This window comes from Chenopodium quinoa, unplaced genomic scaffold, assembly GCF_001683475.1.
Source record: "Chenopodium quinoa cultivar QQ74 unplaced genomic scaffold, ASM168347v1, whole genome shotgun sequence".
Lineage (NCBI taxonomy): Eukaryota > Viridiplantae > Streptophyta > Magnoliopsida > Caryophyllales > Amaranthaceae > Chenopodium > Chenopodium quinoa.
The window spans coordinates 8,466,204-8,490,428 of NW_018742204.1; positions in this window are offsets into that span (position 1 = coordinate 8,466,204).

Genomic DNA, 24,225 nt, shown 5'->3' on the forward strand with positions numbered 1-24,225 from the left:
AAAATGATAAGAATATGTATAGAAGTGCACATATGTATTGTATATGGGAATGATATTATTCCCTGTTTATTTTGGTACTAAGGCTCTGATGTAAATTAACTAATTTTAAAGTTAATAAGTTTGGGGAAATAAATTTTAACTAAGTTCAATATAATTCTAAGTTGTATAATCAAGGGTTAATAAAGAATTGTCAAGTTAGCGGATGATGAATTTGCGGTTAATAAAGTCTAGTCAAATAAGCGGGTGATAAATTTAAGGTTAATAAAGACAGCTTAAATGAGAAAACTATTTATACAAGGGTTTGGTTTTTTTTTTTTTTTTTTTTTTTTTTTTTTTTTTTTTGATAATCTTATACAAGGGTTTGAGTATCAGTTTATAAACATTCGATCATTCAACCAAGCAATACGTGGTCCACTTGGTATGAATCGTCCCTTACATAATTGAGGCATAAGAATCCTATCAATAGTACCAAATAGAGTATTTAGAGGTGGAGAATCCTACCAATTTGAAGAGCGAAAGAATATTTAGCTTTGGGACACTACTTGGTTGCTTTTAAAGTGCAACTCTTAACCTCATGTATAACTCATAACTTTAATTATTAATAAATTTAGTTATCTAAATTCGTTATAAAATATTGATATAATGAAACATGCCTTGTTAATAACATTTTTTTTTTTGTACATTCATAATAAACTCAAATCAAATCCCACTAAGGGCCTGTTTATATTTACTTATTTTCAGTTTAGTTCAGTTCAGTTCAGCTCCAATCACTTCAGTTCAGTTCATTTCAGCTTCAATCAGTTCATTTCAGTTCAGCTCTTAATTTCCCTTCAGTTTAGGTCAGGTCAGTTCAGTTCAGCTCCAATCAGTTCAGTTCAGTAAATATGAACAGACCCTAAATAAATTTTGCAAAAGGTAAACAAGTTACACTTGCAAGAATGGAAGGGGTAACATTTAAAAGTTTAAACTATACACTAAGACAAATTAAACAAAATCATGACTTTAGTTTTTTTTTCAAAGATTACTCTTAATTAGGTTTTCTCTATTATTAAATGGAACATTTAAAGAGACGACAAAAAGAAACTATACATTATACAATCAAGCGAGTAATAAACAAATACGGTAGAAAAGAAAATTAAAAATACAGAGCACTATAATACAATACTGTAATTCATCTTTGACATAGAAAAATCGTTGACACTATGATTAAGAATTTTTACATTACAAAAAACTTGCACAACGACCAAAATCACACAACAAAAAACCCAAATCCATGATCCAATCCAAAAAAAAAAAAAATTAAAAAGAAACAGAAGATTCGATTTCATTTAGATCAGATTGAGGGAGATTGCAGATCGAAATCAGACGGGCTTAGAAGGGGTTGATTCGGAAGAATCAGCGTCGGGGTTGAGAGGAGCGCGGATGTTGTTGTTGGCGTCGTCGTCATCGGGGTCGTAATCGGGGTTGAGGTTACGGTCAATGGCTTCGCGGCCTTTCTCGAGGCAAGGTTTGCAGGCCATCTCGACTGCAATCCAGCCTAATGCTAGACCCACCACTGCTATGATTGCGGTTGTGATTGCCCCCATTTTTTGTTTTCAGGGCGGAGGTTGTTGCTCGCCCACGTTTGTGGAAATGTGTCGACAAGCTTATGGATCTATTGTTGATGTTTTTGAAATGTATTTTGTGTCGTTATTATGATAATACTAGTCAAAGGCTTGTAAATGACTAAAACTCAATTTATTATTATTATTATTATTATTATTATTATTATTATTATTATTATTATTATTTTATTTTTTTTATATTTTTTTTTTGAAAACCCCTCTCAAAGGAAAACTATATTATAAGATCTTCGGAAATCAAAGACAAAATACTATCCGGAACATCATTTACCCATACTCTTCGACCCAACTCCCAAGGTTGAAAGTGAGCTAAAGTATGCGCTACCCGGTTACCACTACGCTTAACAAAAGACCAAGAAAAAGACTCAAAATTAGAACATAAAGCTAGAATATCTTCTAAAAGAAGATGAAAAGTGCTTTGCCCTCTTGAACCATCACGCAAAGCTTGCACCAGCATCAAACACTCGCTCTCGATAACAATCCTCTTGTATCCCATCTCAATTGCCCAGCTTAATCCCCATGAAAGAGCCTTTGCCTCTGCAATTTTCGCTTCCCATACTTCCTTGCACTAATACGAAGCACAACCAAGCACCTGCCCATCACAATCACGCGCAATAACACCAAAAGTCGAGTCAATATCCCTCAACAGACCAGCATCCACATTCAATTTGATGCTTCTCACCGCAGGCTTAGACCAGGACACGGGATGACAAGCAGCTTGTTGCCCCGAATTTAACCCAGCATCATTACCCACCTCTCTCACTTCCCCACTGATCTTCAAGGCATAGCTGATTATGCTTGCAGGGTCTGGTTGCTCACCTTCAATCACCTAGGAGTTTCGAGCACTCCAAATCGCCTAACAGATGGTGAGAATGTTTTCAACATCTATCTCATCTAGCTCCTTGAAGCAATACTCCCACCAATTAGCAACACAAGAGAAGCGCATCTCACCCAAGTTCTTATAAGGAGACTCGTCCCAAATATCCTGAGCCAGAGCACACTCCTTCAATGCATGAATTGCAGTTTCCTCCGCTCCCTTGCAGACCCCACACAACGCATCAAACTCTTTCATACGCACACTCAGCCCTTTTCTAGTAGGCAGGGCATTCTGACAAGCACGCCAAAGAAAGATCTTGACCCTAGGTAGCACACGAACACCCCACAATTTCTCCCAAATACTGATGAGAGTTGTTGCTGCTCCTTCAGTTTTTTTCCAATCATCATCAAAGAGCGCCCTAATGCAGATCTTACAGAATAAGTCCCATCTTTCTCTAAATCCCAACACAGAAAATCCTCTGGAAGACGACTACTCTAAGGAATATTCAAGATACTTTGTTGCTCAAGAGGAAGAAAAGTGCTAGCAACTGCAGTAGCACCCCAGCATTTTCTCACAGGATCAATAAGGTCGCAGACTTTTAAATCCGAGCTGACATTTCCTTTAGGAGAGAGCACCTTAAGAGTTTGGGTACCAGGAAGCCACGGATCATCCCAAACTCTAATTTTTTTTTCCATTTCCAACTCTCCATCGCATTCCCCTTCTTAAAACCCAACGAGCCTCCAAAATTCCCCTCCAAGTATAACGTGGAGACGAACCCAAATCTGCATCCATAAAGCTTTTCGATGGGTAATATTTGCCTTTTAATACCTGTTCCAGCAAGCTGCCCGGTTGCATAGCAAGTCTCCATGCTTGCTTTCCAAGTAAAGCCCAATTAAAAAGCTTAAATTCCCGAAAACCAAGCCCCCCTTCATTCTTTAGCTTACATAATTTTTTCCACGCAAGACAATGAATTTTTCTTTCCCCTTGTTTTTGACCCCACCAAAACTGAGCAACTAACGACCTGATTTCATCACAAAAAGAAGATGAAAACTGGAGCACACTCATAGCGTAGGTAGGGAGAGATTAGGCCACCGCCTTTATCATAACCTCCCTATCCGCCTTAGAAAGCACCATCCCCTTCCAACCTTGTAGTTTCTTCCATAATTTCTCCTACACACCTCTAGTGATTACCTTTTTCGACCTACCAACAACGGTGGGTAGCCCGAGATAACGATCATGAACATCCACGAGCTTCACCCCAAGACTACCTGCCAAAGCTACACGCCTATCTTAAGGCACACCTTTACTAAAAGAAACCGTTGTTTTATCAAAGTTAACCTTTTGCCCCGATGTAGGGAATATTTCAAGCATCATAACCCCAATCTTGAACCCCACTGTGATCATACACTTAAGTATGGTGGCGTCCAAAGGAAAAGAAAAGAGAGCAAAAGAGTCGCCAACAAGTTTTAGGAACTTGTAAACCGTTCACGAGGTGAAGTTTACACCCCTTAACGATCCATGAGATTGTCAACTCCATAAGGTCTTGAACCAAATAGGGTTCGGGGATGAAGGTACGAATACAATCTACAAAAGAAAGGATCCGCCCTATAAAATAGGCCTCTACTTTATTCTGCTCGTATTCATGTGCGCTTTTTGACTAACATGCAATCATTATATTAATCCTAAACCTGTTTAATCTATGTTGGTTGAATATTAATGCACAAATAAAACTATTATTTGTGATCACTTGAATTAAAATCATATTAGCCTAAACCAAATTATTAATTATCTTATTAGGCATGATTTCAAGTACAAATTCCCTTTAAACATGCATAAAAGGCATGATCAAGCAATAACAATAAATATATATCAAGCAACATAATAATAACAATAATCAAAATCATGTTAATAATAAAGCTTAAATATAATAGCAAGACCCTAGACATGATATTAACAAGATTAATAACAAATCCTAGCATGTCACTAAACATCAAAGATTAAAGCTTTAAACCTAACATGGTACTAACATGTGTAGACACCCATTTGTGTCTCTCCAAAACAAAACCCAGTGATAAGTACCTTTCACGTCGAATCATAATAGAATGAAGTGAAAGTGTGGAAAGTTTAGTGTTGTGGATAGTTTTATTTTCTTTTCTCTTCTCTCTGTTTTTGAAAACCTATTTTAAGAAAATAGCCTCCGGTTTTGTTGGTCCATGATATGGGTCCAATAATAGTGTTGGATAGGGCTTGAAAATAGCTTTCTGATGATATATTATAAGCCCAATTCCGATGAATATTGAGGAAGTTATGGCCAAATTACTGAACTGGGCCCGGTTTGAGCCTTATATGCGGCCCAATGATCTAGAGAAGGGCCTAATATGGATTTATCATTCCTAATGCAATTAGGAATGGTTTTAGTCTTCTAGATTCTTCTAGAAGATTCTTTTCATTCCTAAATCAATTAGCATTGATAAATTGACTTTTGTTGATTTTTTAGAGTTTTAATCAGAACAAAAGAATGTTTTTGAGGAAAATACGATTTAATCCTCCTGTACGGGCAATTTCTATCTGATTTTAGAAAACGTGTCAATATTTTAGTCAGCACCAAACACCAGCATTAGCGCCTGGCGCTAGCGTTAACGCCTGGCGCTAATGTCAGCGCCTGGCGCTAACCTTGGTTTTACGCGTCAGAACTCTGTTTTGATTTTTTATTTTTTTAGCTGATTTTCTCTATAAATAGCCTCCTAAAAACTCCGTTTTCATTCACCAATTCTCTTCATTCACCAACTCTCATCAAGATTCTTTTGATTACTCTCTCTCTCTTTTCTAAACTAGCCTTTTCACAAATACAAAATTCCGCATCCGCAAGACTTAGATACACCTAGCCATATTCGAAGTTGCCTTCGCCCTAAACGTGAAAGGTTTAATTTCTGAGGGTTTGGTTCCAAATATCTCTTTCAATTATTTAATTTAATAGTTTGATTTATTATTTTCCTTGAAGTTACTAACGTGTGTATTTTGTTATTAGAAAGAGGTACGAGGCATCCAAGTAAGTACTTTAATGATTTTTATTGATGTTATGATATAGAAATCATGTCTAAATTGTTATTATAATTCCTAGTATCATGTCTAGGGTAACTTTAATATCAAATATTATTATTATGATGCTTCCTATTTTCTTTCTAATATTTATATCGTTAGTTTCATGTTAGGGTTAAAGCTTTAATTTTTATTGTTTAGTAACATGCTAGGGTTTGTTATTAATCTTGTTAGTATCATGCCTAGGATCTTGCTATTATGCTTTAACATGATTATTTTTTTTATAATTATTATGATTATAATTATTGTTATTATGATTATTATTTATTATGTTGCTTGATACATTATATATTTATTGTTATTGCTTGATCACACCTTTTATACATGTTTAAAGGGAATTGGTACTTGTAATCACGCTTAATAAGATAATTAATAATCTTGTTTAGGGTTAATTTGATTATAATTCAAGTGATCTCCAATAATAGATTTATTTGTGCATTAATATTCAACCAACATAGATAAACAGGTTTAGGGATAAACCTATTGATTGCATGTTAGTCAGAAAGCGCACATGAATACAATCAGAATAAAGTAGAGGCCTATTATTAGGGCAGGTTCAATCTCTTTTAGGTTGGATTTACACCTTCATCCCCGAACTACCAGTCATGGTTCAAGACCTATTGGAGTTGACGATCTTTTGGATCGTTAAGGGGTGTAACCTTCACCTCGTGAACGGTTTACAAGTTCCTAAAAAACTTGTTGGCGACTCTTTTGCTCTATCTTCTTTCCTTTTGGACGCCACCGTACTTTAGTGTATGATCACAGTGGGGTTCAAGCTAGGGATTAGTGCTTGAAATATTCCCTACAGTTTTTGGTGACTCCGCTGGGCAGGATTTCTATTTTAATTCCTGGAATTTATTTCGGCAATGATTTAGAATGAGTGGATGAGACTCGAAAAGTTCTATGTATTTCATGTGCGTAATTCTGATTAACATTATTGTCATATGCATAAAAAAGATCTCATTGAAAGACCATCCGTAATGAGTTAAAACATAGGATTTTTACACGTAGGAAATTTGAGGAATATCTTTCACAACTAGGACCGAAATAACACTGCGCGAAACTGGATAATTTTATCGAGCACATAAAGTTGCTGAGGCATGTAGGAATTAGCGTCAGCGAACAGAAGTTAGCGCCAATATTTTGGCATTAGCGCCAGACGACAGCTCTGTCTCCAGGCGCTAAAGCCAAAAGCTGACGCCAACCTCTGTTTGTTGGCACCAAATTCTTCCAATACCGAGCCAGAAATATGCGTTCTAATTTCGACTAGTTTTTAGCATTGTTTGCTCGATCCTACTTCCTGATTGAGTTTTTCTCACTTTTCTGAAACCTATATGTGTTCTACATATGGACATAACCCCTTGGGAATTCATGCTCCATCTACCTGATTGAACGCTCTGGGCAACAAAGGGTACATCCGGGAATGTTGAATTCACCAAACCATGGAAGCGAGTTTTTTCTAAAACTCGCGGTGTCCCATCCACTCGCGCCAACCCTTCACGGTTAGGCTTTCGCGCGGTGCATCCAGAAAATTAACCATGGACCCTCTATTGACTAACCCATATCCCGAACTTTAGAGAACTAGAGCCATGGTTAGGTTGCAAACTCATTGCATCATATTATGCCTATTTGACTAATTGTGCATTATTTGTGCATATGATATATGTTTTTCTTAACCGTTTTTTTTGACTTGTGCTAAGATTAAATAAATCAATGACTAAAAGAACTTTTCCTAATTAATAAATTAATTAATTAATTTGAGTACATAAAGTCTAATATTTTAACTAGAATTGACCTAGTATGACTTTAGGCATACCCCTGTTGATTAATAATACCGAAAACAGTTTCAGATTGAAGCTCCAGCAATGGCGCCAAAGTTTGAACTGTAGCGCCACTCTCTGTAGTGTGGCGCCTGGCGACAGTTCTGTCGTCTGGCGCTACACTGCAAAGAGAGGCGCCAGTCTTGTCGTTTTGACGACAATTCAGATTATTGATCGAGTCATCACTTTGCGTCTAATTAACCAGTTGGCTAATTAATTTGGTTAAATTTTACTGTTAATAACACTTTGTTAAGTCATTAATTGAGTCTAGGCACCAAGTCCCATGGTCTTACACAAGAGTCCAAGCATGTCACTTACACTCAACGCACACACCAACACACGTACTTTGACCATGTCTAAGAAAGTCTTGTACGCACGTTTTTTCCGCCTTTTTTTTTAGGGGGGTAAGTCGAATATTAATCCTCCAATTTAAATACCATACTTGGTTCCTAAAAAAATATATACCTTATTTTTGCCAAAAAATATGCACCTATTTTTTTATTTTTCCTCTTTAAAACCATAAAGTTAAGGTCGATTTGAGTCAAGTAATTAAAACAAAAATGGTCTAAATTACAGCGCGTGGTCAAGAAAGGAAGGGCGGTTAATCAAAGACAATCTTTTCGTACAAGTCCAACTTTTCGACAAACCCATTGCTCGTAAGAGGAAAGCTAGAACATTAATGGCAACACAAGAAGAAGTCAATGAGCTCAGGAACCAACTGGTTACCGTGACTGAGGCACTAAAGATCCTAACCCTTAAGATCGATGATCCCGTGAAACAACAACAGATGAACCTCATGCAAGAGAGTCTTAGCAAGATATCTAGAGACTACAAGTTTCAAGGGATTAGTTCACAAGGGGTCTCGGTGGACAAAGATCTTCTTTCGCAGAAGTTCAATGCCAACGACTTCCCGAAATTCAAAGCAACCGATAACCCTTATTTTCATTTAAAAGCCTTCAAAACAATAATGAGTATTAAGGGTATCGACAAGAAGGTGTTCCCCTCTCTGTTTTAACTATCTCTCGAGACCGTTTTCCATCCATGGTTCTTTTCTCTCGAGAAAGAAAAAACCTCCACCTGGGAGTCCATAGCAAACGCTTTCGTTGATAGATACAAATGCAACATTCAAGTTGAGACTGACCATAGGGAACTTGAAATCCTCAAACAAAAGGAGAATGAAGGCTTCACATCATTCTTTAACAAATGGAGAGAAACCTTAGCTAAGATGATTGAGGTGCCCAGTGAAAAAGAGTCTGTAAGGTTATTCATCAAAAACCTTCAAGAAAAATACTCCAAGCATCTCAAGTATCAGAATAATCTCCATACCTTCAAGGCCGTCTACGACATTTGAATCAATATTGAAGACGACCTGGCTAAGTTAAAAGCTTCCAACAATAACTCCAACAGTGGCTGGAAAGGCAAGAAGAACGACAATCCTTCTTCTTCCAAAACCACCCACTCAAACAATGTTAGCACTTTTAACCTAGGTGAAGTCCTTGCTATGAATAATCAAGGACAAAAGAAACCATTTATGAGGAACTTTACTCCTATTGGCATGAGTTATGACACCGCATTTGACCGATTAAATGTAAAAGGTCTTATAACTCCTATTGGACCATTTAGGGACCCACCAGTCAAAAAGAGGTCGGCTAATTGGAACCCTAATGCACATTGCAAGTATCACCAAGGTAGGGGCCATCTCACCGAGAACTGTTGGAAGCTTAAAGAAGCTATCCAAGACTTCGACAATAACAAGCTGCCGTTGCCCCCTGCCAGTAAAAAGCCAAGTATTGATAATGCGCCGCTCGCTCACTCTTTGGCTATCTATGATGAGGAAAACGAGGTTCACCCCTCGTCTCTCATCAAACTTGTTACAGAAATCCATGCCATCGAAGAAGAGGAGGAGATCTTTTTCGACGCCATGGATAATCTTCCGGAATTAGCAAGTAAAGAGGACATACAATCGCTTACACTGTCTATGATCGAAGGATCGCACTTGCTACGTGAAACTCTCAAGGCTATAAAAGAACTTCAGGAGAAATATGATGAGGTTCCACTCCCGAAAAGTAAACCCAAGGAAGAGTTCACACCCATGGGAACGACTTATGAGGCAAAACGTTTTCCTTTACAAGTCACCGAAAAACCCAAGAAGAGTAATAGACTCTACACTCCAATTGGGATCCCATATGTACAAATTTTCAAAATGCTCTCCGAGAGTGAAGAAATCAAACCTCTCGAACCGAGACCATTTGAATCATTGAAAAGGACAGATAGATATTACTGTCAATATCATCAATCAGGAGGTCACACTATCGAAAACTGTTTTAAATTCAAGGATTTAATTCAGAAAATGATTGATGAAAAGAAGCTAGTCCAAGTTCCACAAGAAGAGGATGCAAGTATTAATGGAGTTTAGGACAGCGACGAAGAAGACGTCTACTTAAAAGACATGGTAGAACCTCCACCTTCGGTGTCATATGCCATGGATGACTTTTGGGTTGAAGAAGATTCATCAATAGACGTCCTCACAAGATCCGGGAGAATGCAACCTCCTGTTTCAACACAACCCATGCCAACCACATAGTAAGTTCCCATGCCTATCATTGAAGATAATGATATCGTCAAACAGTTCAAGAAGACAAAAGTTGAAATAAACTTATGGAAACTTCTGGCCACATCTCGAGAACATAGGTTGGCTGTAATGAATGCCTTAAACAAAATAGGGATAGATTCTGACACCACTCTTGAGGGGTTGGCTAACTTCCTCACGAGTGATCTACCTAGTCCCATCAATTTGATCACCTTTTCTAACAAGGATTTACCCCCAGAAGGTGACAAACACTATAAGGCATTAAACCTCACAGTAGTTTGCAAGAGAATGAACGTCCCTATGACTCTTATAGACAATGGATCAGCCATTAACATCTGTCCACTTAGAACTGCCAGGATGATAGGCATAAGGGATGAAGACTTAACCCCATCAACGCAAGGAATAAGAGCCTACGACAACACTCGTCGTCAAGCTCTTGGTAAAATTACCTTGAATGTAACGGCGGGAGCAATAGAACATGCTACTACTTTCCAAGTAGTAGATATTAAAGCTTCACTCAATTTACTGTTGGGACGCCCTTGGCTTCATGACCTAAAGGCCGTCCCCTCATCCCTCCACCAACAAGTGAAAGCTATAGTTGGAGGAATTCCTATTACCGTCGATGCTTCACCTATGAGAATCAAGTCTATAGAAAATCCAATAATTAACGTGGAGCACGATGAGGATGATGAAGATTTATGGGGCTTTAATGAAGAGGTCTCCTTAATCTAGGAGGATGAAAGGATCCTTCTTTTCCACGACCCCCATTCTAACATGATCGTGAATGCTATTCTCAAGAAACAAGGACATTTTCCTAGGAAAGAAAAAGGGAATAGCAAAACCGCTGGAATCACCTGGCCTCCCTAAATTAGATTCTTTCGGACTTGGTTTCGAACCGACTCGGAAAGATCTTAAGCGAGCCCAGGAAAAGTCGAAGGCACGTAGGGACGCTCGCATTCAAAAGAAAGCAATCCCAATGGATCAGTACCCTCTTACACTTAATGGTCAATTCATAAAAGAAGGAGAGGACTATCCATGCCACGAATTTCCCGAGCCATTTGTCGTAAACGGCATAAGGCAACCGAGATTTGAAATTTTCTTGGATTGCTATTTCACAGATGAAATCCCAACTCCTGTCCATAAGGAGAAAGCACCCCCATGCTTTGACTTTAATGTCATGGGATTATTATTTGGCCGAGAAAAGGATGAGCCGACATACAAAGAGGATAACTCCTCGCTCATTCAAACAGTCCTACAAAGCGAAAACTTCGATCCCTCGAAGCTAATCACTCCAGCGGAAGGATCACTACAAGGGTGGCGCAAGACCGTCAAGGTGACTACTCCAAGAGGAAGAAAGATCTCCATCACGATAGGACAAGGACCGATGTTCGAAGATTCATCTGAGTTAGAGTCAGAGTCTCTCCCTATAGAGTCATCTAAGTCTTTAGTAGTAGCACCTTCCCCTTCTTTCTCTTCTCCTAGAATAGTTAGTGATCAAGTCCCTGAGGACATATCACTCTTTGATGTAATGATCTCAGAGTATAATAATATGATTTCTTCTCCTTACTCCTTGTGTTCTTCTTTAACCCAAGATGACGAGCATTGCTTAACTAACAATTAAAAAGACAAATAACTTATTAAATCAATGGAAACACTTGAAAAGAAAACACCGATAATCGATGAAACTGAAACGGTTGATATCTCAAATGATTCAACCAATAAAAGAGAAGTTAAAATCGGACTAACAATTAATGAACAAGAAAGAACCGATTTAATTAACTTGCTTAAAGAATTCATCTATGTATTTTCTTGGTCATACGAAGATATGCCAGGCATTAATAGAGAAATAGCTCAACACACTATACCACTAATCCCGGGAATGAAACCTGTAAAACAAAAGTTACATCGAATGAAACCCGACGTAGCTCTTAAAATAAAAGAAGAAGTTCAAAAACAAATAACTACAGGTTTCATTAAGGTATCAAAAAACCCCGAATGGGTCGCCAACATCGTCCCAGTTCCGAAAAAAGACGGAAGGGTAAGAATGTGTGTCGACTATTGAGATCTAAATAAGGCAAGTCCAAAGGACGACTTCCCTTTACCACACATCGATATTCTGGTAGATAACACAGCAAATCACGCACTTCTCTCGTTCATGGATGGATACGCAGGCTATAATCAGATTCTCATGGAAGAAGAAGATATGGAGAAAACAACCTTCATAACACCATGGGGCACTTACTGCTACACGGTAATGCCATTCGGGTTGAAAAACGCAGGTGCTACTTACCAACGTGCAGCGACTGCCTTACTCCATGACATGATGCATAAAGAAGTTGAAGCGTATGTGGACGACATGATTGTAAAATCAAAAGATCGCCTGGGCCATCAAGTAGCCTTAATAAAATTTTTCGAAAGGCTAAGAAAATACAATATGAGGTTGAACCCATCTAAGTGTGCTTTTGGAGTCACCTCAGGCAAGATTTTGGGTTATGTCATAAGCTCTAGAGGAATAGAGATAGACCCAACCAAGATCAAAGCAATCATGTCAATGCCACCGCCCAAAACCGAGAAGCAAATTCGAGGATTTATTGGCCGGTTACAATACATAAGTAGGTTCATATCAAAATTGACGACGATATGTGAACCAATCTTTAAAAATCTTAAGAAGAATGTACCAGTAATATGGGATGACGAGTGTCAAAAAGCCTTTGAAAAGATCAAAGCCTATCTCGCAAATCCTCCCGTATTAGCACCAGCACTTCCCGGAATACCTTTTAGGTTGTACCTAACAGTTACCAAAGAGACAATGGGAGCTATGCTAGCACAAGAAGTAGAAGGAAAAGAAAACGCAATCTACTATCTAAGCAAGAAAATGCTCGAATATGAAGCGCGTTATAAACCACTTGAGAAGTTGTGCCTCATCTTGGTGTGGGCCACAACCAAGTTAAGACATTACATGTTAGTACATACAATCTTTGTAGTCTCCCGATTAGATCCACTCAAGTATCTATTCGAGAAATCTATACTTAATGGACGCATATCGAGATGGATAGTCAATTTAGCCTAGTTTGATGTAAGGTTTATGCCGCAAAAAGCTATCAAAGGATCTGTAGTGTCAGACTTTTAAGCGGACTTTCCAATAGAAGACTCGACGCCAATACAAGACAATGAATTTCCAGATGAAGACTTAATGGTCACTGAAGATGATACCTGGACCTTATACTTCGACGGAGCCTCAAACCAAAAGGGGTGTGGCATTGGAGTATTACTAGTATCACCTAAAGAAGAGCATGTTCCAATCTCCATAAAGCTTGATTTCGACGTTACCAACAACGCTGCTGAATACGAAGCATGCGTGGTAGGCCTTGAAATAGCTTTGGCATTGGGAGTAAAAAAGTTACGGATATTCGGAGATTCTTCACTAATCATTAATCAAATATCCAAAAGGTGGAAAGTAAGGAGCGAAAGTCTAGCCCCTTACCAAACCTATCTGGAAACTCTTACTAATCAGTTAGAGAAGGTATAATACTCATATCTACCTAGAGAAGAAAATTGCTGATGCCTTGGCAAGACTAGCCTCAATGGTTAGGATTCCTACGGAAATCGAGCAAATGCTTCTAACTATAGAAAAAAGGCACAAACCAGCATATATTCAGGCTATAGAAGATGATGAAATAATCTAAGACAAAGAAGAAGAAGAAGAAGAAGAAGAAGAAGAACCGTGGTATACAGATATACTCAATTATGTCACCATAGGAGAATACCCTCCCCATGCTGACAAAAGAGCAAAACGAGCATTAAGACTCTTGGCTTCCCAATACGTACTCATAGACAATGAGCTACATAAAAGGGTACCTAAGGGTCGAGCTCTCTTATGTGTAGGAAAAAAGGATGCCCAAAGAGCAATGAGGATAGTCTACGAAGGAATTTGTGGAACTCACATAAATGGTAAAATGTTAGTCCAAAAGATAATGCGAGAAGGATACTACTGGACTACAATGAATAGGGATTGCCATCAATACGTAAAAAGATGCCCTAAGTGCCAAATCTATGCCAATTTACAACACGTTCCTCCATCCTTGCTCTATACCTACACGTCGCCATGGCCATTCTCTACATGGGAAATTGATATCATCGGCAAAATCACTCCCCCAGGAACATGAGGCCACGAATATATCCTAGTGGCAATTGATTACTTCACAAAGTGGGTCGAAGCGCAATCATACGCTAAACTCACTGCAAAACATGTAGCACTCTTTATCGAGAGAAATATTATTTGTCGATACAGAGTGCCACATGAAATGATAAGTGACAATGGAACTCACTTTCAAGCCAAATGTGAAGAATTGCTATAAAAATATGGCATTCAACATCATCATTCCTCCCCTTATAGGCCTCAAGCAAATGGAGCAGTCGAGGCAGCTAATAAAAATCTAAAGACTATCATCGAGAAAATGACGGAAAGTTATGGTGATTGGCCTGACAAACTTCAGTTCGCATTGTGGGGTTACCGCACGTCAATTCGCACATCAACAAAAAATACGCCATTTTCCTTGGTTTATGGAATGGATGGCGTACAACCTGTCGAACTAGAGATTCCATCTCTACGCATCGCATTAGAGAGCAAACTCGATGAAGTTAAATGGACTAGGTCAAGATATGAAGAGCTAATTCTACTCAATGAAAAACAGCTAGAAGCTCTACATCACACTCAGTGTTACCAAACTCGTATGGCTAGGAATTTTAATAAGAAGGACAAGACAAGAAACATCAAAGTAGGAGACTTGGTGTAAAAAGCATTAAGGAAAAATGTTTTAGATCCAAGGGGAAAATTCAGACCTAATTGGTCCGGACCCTACATTGTCAAAACAATCCTGATAGGAGGTGCAACAAAATTAACTAACATGGATGGCAATGAATTCTCGAACATGACAATTCTTGACCAACTTAAGAAATACTACCCATAATTACTTGAGTAGGATACTCAAGAGAGCTACGTTTGGCCTGATTCCTTAAGAGAGGATACGTAGGCAACCCTTTACGGGTGCGGCCACTTTATTTTTTAAAATCTCGCATCCCAGACTTAATAAAAAAAATTCAACAGAAGATCGACGAAACATCGGCGTCACAGAAAAGATTCTGGCGCCAGCCGATGAACATCAGCGCCAGACGACAGCATCCGTCGCCTGACACCAGACTGCCGCAGCCAGCGCCAGTCGCAAAATTGTGGCGCCAATTTATAGTTAAATGTCTGGGAATATTTTGGTGTTTTTCGAAAAATTTTCGACTTCCGTACCTGAAAAATTAATTCTTTGGTTTTCATTGCTTTAATAAAATAAATTTAAAGTGAATAATTTAATTAAAAATCCGGAATTTCATTAATAAAATAATTACATTATTGATGGAATTTAAATAAAGTTTAAATAAATTAAATTTAAATTTAAAATCTAAGTCTAATAATTGGAAACTAAGCAATGCTCTTAATCTTCTTTTTCTTTCTTAGCCCTTTTCCAATTCTTGTCTGCTACTTCTTCCTCATCCATAAATTTAGCTAGTAGGCATCCTTTAGAGGACCTACATTCAATCTTGGAGTAAGTAGTTTCCCCCTCAGCTAGGACTCCATGCTTCTTTTCTACCCAAGCTTTCTTTTCTGTGGTGTCAGCTTTCCTTTTTCCTTTATCTTTTGAAGTACTCTTCTTCTTAGGTATTATAGGTGCTTTGAACTCAATTCTTTAACCCAAGTGTTCCCTAACAGGAATCACTTTGTCACCTAGACGATTCTTCACATCATTCTTACTCTCATTTTTCTTCACGTCCTTTGAGGGTTTCTTCAGAAGCCACTTTTTTACATCATTGGGCAAAGAAGGAGGAACCTTTTGGGTAATTACTTCCCATAAAGGTCTAGCACTCCAATAAGCATCAAATTTGTCTACTTCCTGGGAGACAGGGAACTCGTAGGGACGACGAAGATCACCAGAAGGAATAGTCTGAAGTAAGCCGTATTGTCTTTTTACCCTGCAGGGATAATAAAAAGTCATACGGGACAAGCTTGGAAGACGACAGAAAGGGTGCTTGTTGACACCAACCATCTTCTCTATTTTCCACCAAGGGATGACCCACTTGATGGTAAAATTACAAGACTCGAAGATCTTCTTCCATTCATGGCGCCCCATCTTAGAGAAGCGTTTCTTCCTTCTCACGAAACAATTTGGAGTATATTTCTCAATGTTGGAGGGCTAATTAATTCGAGTCTTTACATTAGCCACATCTGTAAAAATTGCAATGCAAATAAATTATTATTACTATACAAAAATATATTTTTGAAATCTGTAATTAAAAATATTATTTTTCTACCTATAATAAAATTGGAGAGCCCCGAAAAGGTGCTTTTGGATTTTTCTTCAATTCATCAAGACTAAGCATAGTCTCTCCAACTATTAAAGGCATTGGATTTCTCCCTGATTCAATTTGTTCTAAAACAGTGGATATAATTGATTGACCCTCATTATTTTTACCACTAGTAAGAAAAAATTGATTAAGCATGCAAAACAGGAAAGCCCTTCTTCTATAAACATGGAAAGATTAAGAATAAGGCCTATCAAAATGATGGCGAGCAAATTCTTTCAAATTAACTACGCTACCATCTACTATTTTTGATAGATCTCTGTCTTTTAAATTGAAGAAGCGTTCAAAATCCTTATAATAATATTCATTTATTGTAGGGATTACTACAAGATCTAGCGCAGGGAAGCCTAAAATAGCACCAAATTCTTCCGGCAAAGGGCTAATATCATCATACCATATTCTAAAGCAATGAGTATCTACATCCTAATATTCTAGAGCGGTATGAATAAAATCTGAATCAAGATCTACCCCTTTGACACCATAAATACCCCCCAAGTGAAACACATCTAACTCTTTTCTCTCCTTGGCATTAAGAGACCGTCACCATTCATAAGTATAGTTGGTAAAACTTTTGGAGACTAGAGACATGATGATATTTTTCTAAAAGCTAAGAAATATTTTATCTGCTGAAATTATGAAGAAAATCGGCTGGGCAGGGGGCTATTTATGCACAAAATCGAAGCAGTTTTAATCCAGGAAGGATTCGAGGTCAGCGCTCATTAGCTCCTGACGCTAACTATTGGCGCCTGACGCCAGATCCTGGCGCCAAACGCTAAGTGTAGCGCCTGGCGCTACACCAAAACGCGTGGCGCCAGCTGGCGCTAATACGTCTCATCGTACGCGCTTTCTAAAAAACCGCGTTTTTGACTTGATTCGAGTCTGCTAATGATTTTACGGTTTCCTTATCTTTTTTCTAAAAAATTCATCTATTCCTCCTTCTTGATTAATATAGCTATTATATTAATTTTTGGATTTTATTTAGACTGACTTCCAAGTCGTTATAAATCCAATATTTTATTTGACTCTTAGTTTTTCATTTTTTCTTTTTTGGGGGAGAAAGTCGGATACCCTCCATCACTAACAAAAATGATGGAATTTTGCGCAAAATTATTTTTCACATTTCCTTGCACACACAAACATGCACATAACAATAATAAAAAATGAAAAACATGATAAATAAAGAATAAGCTAATAATCGTATGTATATACAAATATGTCTAAGTAATGAGTCTAATAAAAGGCAAAGTTTTATACAAAGTCAAAATAAAATAATAGAAAAAGCACAGGAATAAGCTACGACGCCGGGGGACGTACACCCATCATCTCATAAAACTGCGCCGTACGAGGAGTAACCTCTCCACCAGCTCCAACGCCAGCTCCAATTTCCTCGGGAGGAGGAAAACTCAACACAGGACCCGTCCACCCAAGATCAACCTGAGGCTGAGGCTGCTGCGATGACGAGCCGACCTCGTACATCCCACATCCTCTAAGAGCTGAGGTAGCCTCTCCCTGGCCTACTGTCGCATCATGTGCACCCTCAGATGAAGAGCCCGAGTCCTCTACCGCCTCGGTACGATCAGCCTCAGAATGACCGCCCCGACCTCCCAAAGCACTGCGGCGACGTCTCGAGCTAGACCTCGGCGGATCCCTCCGCACCTCAGGTCTCGTGCAGGTACGAGAAGGAATGGGCTGACCCTGCAAAAGAAACTAAGATCAGAAACATGCAAAGTAGAAGCGGTAATACAAAAATATAAGAAGGGAGGCTACCTCCTGAACAGCATCGTCTCGACGGCAGGTAGCCACGTTCCTTATCCGGACGAGCTGGCTACGGAAGGCATCTATGCATCGTGCCATCGCTGAAACCACCTCGCGTGAGAACTGTCAAAGAAATAAGTCAGTAAACATGCATAACATATATGGACAAAAAGTTGTAAATAAACAAGCTTACCCGAGTCTGGTGACGAGGAATCGACCGCTCCACAAAGCGCTCGCCCTCAGGAGCCGGAGGAATCATCTCCTCAATCGGTCCATATGTCCCTTGATAATGGATAGATATATGGGGTGGCACGAACTCAGCAGGATCATCCTGGCAAAGCAAAACAAAATTAGTAAAGCATCACTTGGGGGATACTTAACGAAAGGTAAAAGCTGAAAGTCGTACCGCCACATCCTCAGCAGGTACAGGAACTGCAGCTAACAACGGCAGTAGCTCCTCCCCATAGCATCGCCCAGGGATCGTGTAAGATCGCAAAGGGGTATTGACTCCCTCTGACATACTCACCAACCTCGTGGCGTTAAACATGTGACATGGTGGAGGAGCAGGAACGACAAAGGTATCTGAGGAATGATGAATAGCAACCCTCTCTCCAAGATACGCAGCCGCTCCGTAAGTCCCCAAAAAATAGCGACGCTCAGCAGAATACTGCGCGGCTAACCCAAGGACTACCAAGTTGACCCATGGTCGGTACAACAACTCAGGCTCCTGCAAAGAGCGTCTATCAGGTGAGAATCTAGCTAAGGCATTGCAAAATGTCAAATAGGAAAAGAATCATACGGTCTCGGCGGCGCTGCTGAGGGAAGTACTCGTAGAACCAGATCTACAAAAGGGTAAGTTATCAGCAAATGCTAATATAGGGCTGAACTTTATAGGGAATAAAGTATACCTCTACGACCCTCCAAAAGCCGGATAGAGCAACATTCACCCCGAAGGACCGATGTCGACACGAGTCCCACAACGCTCAGATGAAATCAGCATAGGCCAAGCTGGCCCCGTCATAAGTCCCGATCCGGTGCAGATCACGGACGAAAATAAGGTAGTATAGCAGCGCTCTACTACCTTTGTCAGGGAAGAACGTCCCTGACAGCAAGATAAGTGCAAAGATGCGCACCTGATGCTCTCGGGTAGTGGCATTATCATCGAAAGCAGCTGATAGAGTCGAGCGGCGAATCCCCCTAGTATTGAACTGAGTCGACTCTACCTCTGCTCGAGCCTGATTAGCAATCGGGCGCAACAACTCCTCGACCTCAGGAGAAAAGATGTCGATCCCGCTGTGGAACGACAGCGCCACAGAGCTAAACTTTAGTCCCGTAATGAGATTGAAGTCGGTAGGAGTGACCATCATCTCACCCTAGGGGAAGTGGAAAGTGTTGGTGGTGTCCCAAAAGAACTCCACCAGGAACAGACTACGTGGTGACCCCGCTAGAGGCAATCATGGCCTCGGAGGTCTCGAACAGTGCAGTAAGCCCGCAAGACTCTCATAGAAGTCTCTTCTGATCGTCTTTGGCGATGTACATCTTGTACAGATCGCCTAAGCCATCACAACCAGAACCATGGCGTGTCCTCCCAACTTTGATTCCCCGTCTCACCCTCTCAGAGATATGGTGGACGAGAGAAAAGTACAAGGTCCGCTCATCCCACTTAGGGAGGGGCTGAGCAAAGTGGACGGTTCAGCATCGTCCTCTACAGGCTCGTCGAACGTCTCGGGACCGTGAACTAGAGCCTCGCTGTCTAGCCATGCTACATTATGTAGAATTATCATAAATTAAGGTTCTATAGTATCTAAGGTTCGCCTAGCCGCATGATACTATGTTCGCAAAAAAAAAAAAAAAGTACGTAATACTAAAATAGAGCACAAATTTAAATTGAGCATGCACGGCATTTTTCAAGCAACCAAACAATTTCTTGCAATAATATGGTAATTATTGTGAATAATTGGACAAGAATTGCTAGCAAAAACATCAAGAACAAGCCACATTGTTTTCCCGACCTTAAGAGGTTCAACAATGGTGATTTGTTCATTTCTTCACCAAATTGAGTCAAACTAGTCTCAAATTACTCCCAAGGCAATATATAAACATAATCAAGCAATTTCATGGCATAAAATTTGATAAACAAAGAGAATTAAGCAATTCTAAATTCGAATTTTCAAGAAATTCAAGGACAAACACATGTGAAATTCATTGATACCGGCGTGAGTTTTGAGGAAACTTACATAGATCGGGAAAATGGATGGAATAAGCTTTGATTTGCAACAAATTTGAGCAAATTTGGTTGAGAAATGAGCAAGAACGAGTGAGTTGAAGTTCTGAGAATTCTCGAGCAAGAAACGCGAACAACAGCAGTAGAAATGAGGAAGAGAAGGGTATTTAAGGAAAACCCAACTCTAGTGTCAAGCGTCAGACCTTGGCGTTAGTCGATAAGCTTAGCGCTTTGCGCTAGCTCCAGCGTTTGGCGCTACAGCCAGATAAGTGGCGCTGATGTTATTTCAGCGGTGCCAGAATGTTCAGCCACTCAGTACGGTTGTTCCAACCTGATGCAATATATTTCAGGTTCCTTGGTACGCCAGTTAGACCCTCTAAGCAATTTGACACGATTTTTAGTAATCGGCTTGATTACATAAAGTGATCGACCTAATGAAAAATCGTCTCACTTAGCTTAAAGCGCCTAAGCATTGGCTCATCGCAAAAGGCACCGACATACTGGTTCATTCAGAATGGCACCGGTATATTGGTTCGTAATTCATTTAGAAAGGCACCGACATACAGGATCACAAGCAGAAAAAGCGCCGACATACAGGCATAGCGGAAGCAAATTTCAAGCGAGCTTTTAAAGATCGACAAGAGGAGGTCTTCGATAATTTTCTTTGGAATATTATCACAACAAATGAGGATAGCTTCAAGCGAGAATATCTTCGGCAGCATTCCCTAGCTTGTGGAGAGTTGTCACAAACAACTGATGGTGATTTCAAGCGAAGTTGTCTTCGATCGTGTTCCCTAAGATGTGGAAGATGGTCACAAAGCGGAAGAGGATCGTTTCAAGCGAAGCAATCTTCAATAGTGTTCCCTGGCTTGCAGAAGATTATCATGGCGGAATTGGAGGCAGTTACAAGCGTAGCAGTCTTCAAGAAGGATGGCATTCTCTAGCTTGCAGGAGGTCATCAAAACAGTAAAGCAGCAGAAAATCGGACACTTCAGAGACGTGTGCTCGACGGTGCAGGATACGCATTTCTTAAATCTTTTATCTGTTTAACTAACGCTAGTTTTTAGGTATTGACGTTGGAAGAATGATTTAGGATCGTAGAAAGTTCTAAACCATTCTCCGTCCTTATCGATACTTTGACTTTTGTTTTCGAAACTTGCGTTTCTCCAAACTCAGTTAAAGTGGGGGCTTCTGTAGACACCCATTTGTGTCTCCCCAAAACCAAACCCAGTGATGAGTACCTTTCACGTCGAATCATAATCGAATGAAGTGAAAGTGTGGAAAGTTTAGTGTTGCGGATAGTTTTTAATTTCTTTTCTCTTCTCTCTGTTTTTGAAAACCTATTTTAAGAAAACAGCCAATCCGGTTTGGTTGGTCCATGATATGGGTCCAATAATAGTGTAGTTGGATAGGGCTTGAAAAGAGCTTTCCGACGATATATTATAATTAATCCCAATTCCTCCGATGAATATCGAGGAAGTTATGGCCAAATTACTGAACTGGGCCCGGTTTGAGCCTTATATGCGGCCCATTGATCTAGAGGAGGGCCTAATATGGGTTTATCATTCCTAATGCAATTAGGAATGGTTTTAGTCTTCTAGATTTTTCTAGAAGGTTCTTTTCATTCCTAATTCAATTAGCATTGATAAATTGACTTTTGTTGACTTTTTAGAGTTTTAATCAGAACAAAAGAATGTTTTTGAGGAAAATACGATTTAATCCTCCTGTACGGGCAATTTCTATCTGATTTTAGAACACGCGTCAATATTTTAGTCAGCGCCAAACGCCAGCATTAGCGCCTGACGCTAAGCTTGGCGCCTTGCGCTAATGTCAACGTCTGGCGCTAACCTTGGTTTTACGCGTTAGAACTCTGTTTTGATTTTTTATCTTTCTGGCTGATTTTCTCTATAAATAGCTTCCTAAAAACTCCGTTTTCATTCACCAATTCTCTTCATTCACCAACTCTCATCAAGATTCTCTTGATTACTCTCTCTCGCTTTTCTATACTAGCCTTTTCACAAATACAAAATTCTGCATTCGCAAGACTTAGATACACCTAGCCATATTCGAAGTTGCCTTCGCCCTAGACGTGAAAGGTTTAATTTATGAGGGTTTGGTCCCAAATCTCTCTTTCAATTATTTAATTTAATTGTTTGATTTATTATTTTCCTTCAAGTTACTAATGTGTGTATTTTGTTATTAGAAAGAGGTACGAGGCATCCAAGTAAGTACTTTATTGGTTTTATTGATGATATGATGTAGAAATCATGTCTAAATTGTTATTATAATTCCTAGTATCATGTCTAGGGTAACTTTAATATCAAGTATGATTATTATGATGCTTCCTATTTTCTTCCTAATATTTATATCGTTAGTATCATGTTAGGGTTAAAGATTTGATTTTTAATGTTTAGTAACATGCTAGGGTTTATTATTAATCATGTTAATATCATGCCTAGGATCTTGCTATTATGCTTTAACATGTTTTTTTTTTTAATTTTTTTATTTTTTTTATAATTATTCTGATTATAATTATTGTTATTATGATTATTACTTATTATATTGCTTGATACATTATATATTTATTGTTATTGCTTGATCACACCTTTATGCATGTTTAAAGGAAATTGGTACTTGTAATCACGCTTAATAAGATAATTAATAATCTTGTTTAGGGTTAATTTGATTATAATTCAAGTGATCGCCAATAATAGATTTATTTGTGCATTAATATTCAACCAACATAGATAAACAGGTTTAGGGGTAAACCTATTGATTGCATGTTAGTCAGAAAGCGCACATGAATACGATCAGAATAAAGTAGAGGCCTATTATTAGGGCAGGTTCAATCTCTTTTAGGTTGGATTTGTACCTTCATCCCCGAACTACCAGTCATGGTTCAAGACCTATTGGAGTTGACGATCTCTTGGATCGTTAAGGGGTGTAACCTTCACCTCGTGAACGGTTTACAAGTTCCTAAAAAACTTGTTGGCGACTCTTTTGCTCTATCTTCTTTCCCTTTGGACTCCACCGTACTTTAGTGTATGATCACAGTGGGGTTCAAGCTAGGGATTAGTGCTTGAAATATTCCCTACAACATGATAACATGATATTAGAAATAATAAAAGGCACCCTAAACATGATTCTAGAAAGCATTAAAAACATCCTAACATGATACTAGGAATTAAACAAATCTAAACATGCTTTCTACATTGAAATAAAATAGGGAGTAAGCTAATTACTTAATTTGAAGCCTCGTACCTCTTTCTAATAAAAAAATACACGTGTTCGTAAACTTCAATGAAAATAATAAAATCAAAGAATTAAATTAAATAATTGAAAGAAAGAGTTATAGAGTTTAGACTGGATTTGGGACCAAATCCTCAGAAATTATCAACCTTTCACATCTAGGGCGAAGGCAACTTCGAATTTGGCTAGGTGTTTCAAGATCTCGTGAGTGCGGAAATGTGTTTGTAAAAAGCTAGTTTAGAAAGAGAAAGAAAGAATAAGCTAGACTGCTTAGAGAGAGAATAGAGAGAATTGATGATTGTTGATGAATAAAAACGGGGATTCAGGACCCTATTTATAAGAAAAATAGTCCGAAAATAGGTAGAATTTGATAAGGAATAAAACTCCATGCCGTCGTCGCAAAACGACCTTGTCGCGTGGTGACAAGCCTATCGTTTGGCGACAGCTTGGATTTTAACGCGCTTTCAACACGGATTCCACTTGGTGATCAAATTTGATCTGTAGAGTCCGTACGAAAACTGAAATCGTATTTTTACATAAAATAATATTTTATTCCAAGTAAAACTTATCAATCCACAATTATCAATTCTAATTCCATTAGGATTTAAAAGAACCTTCTAGAGAATTCTAGAAGACTATAA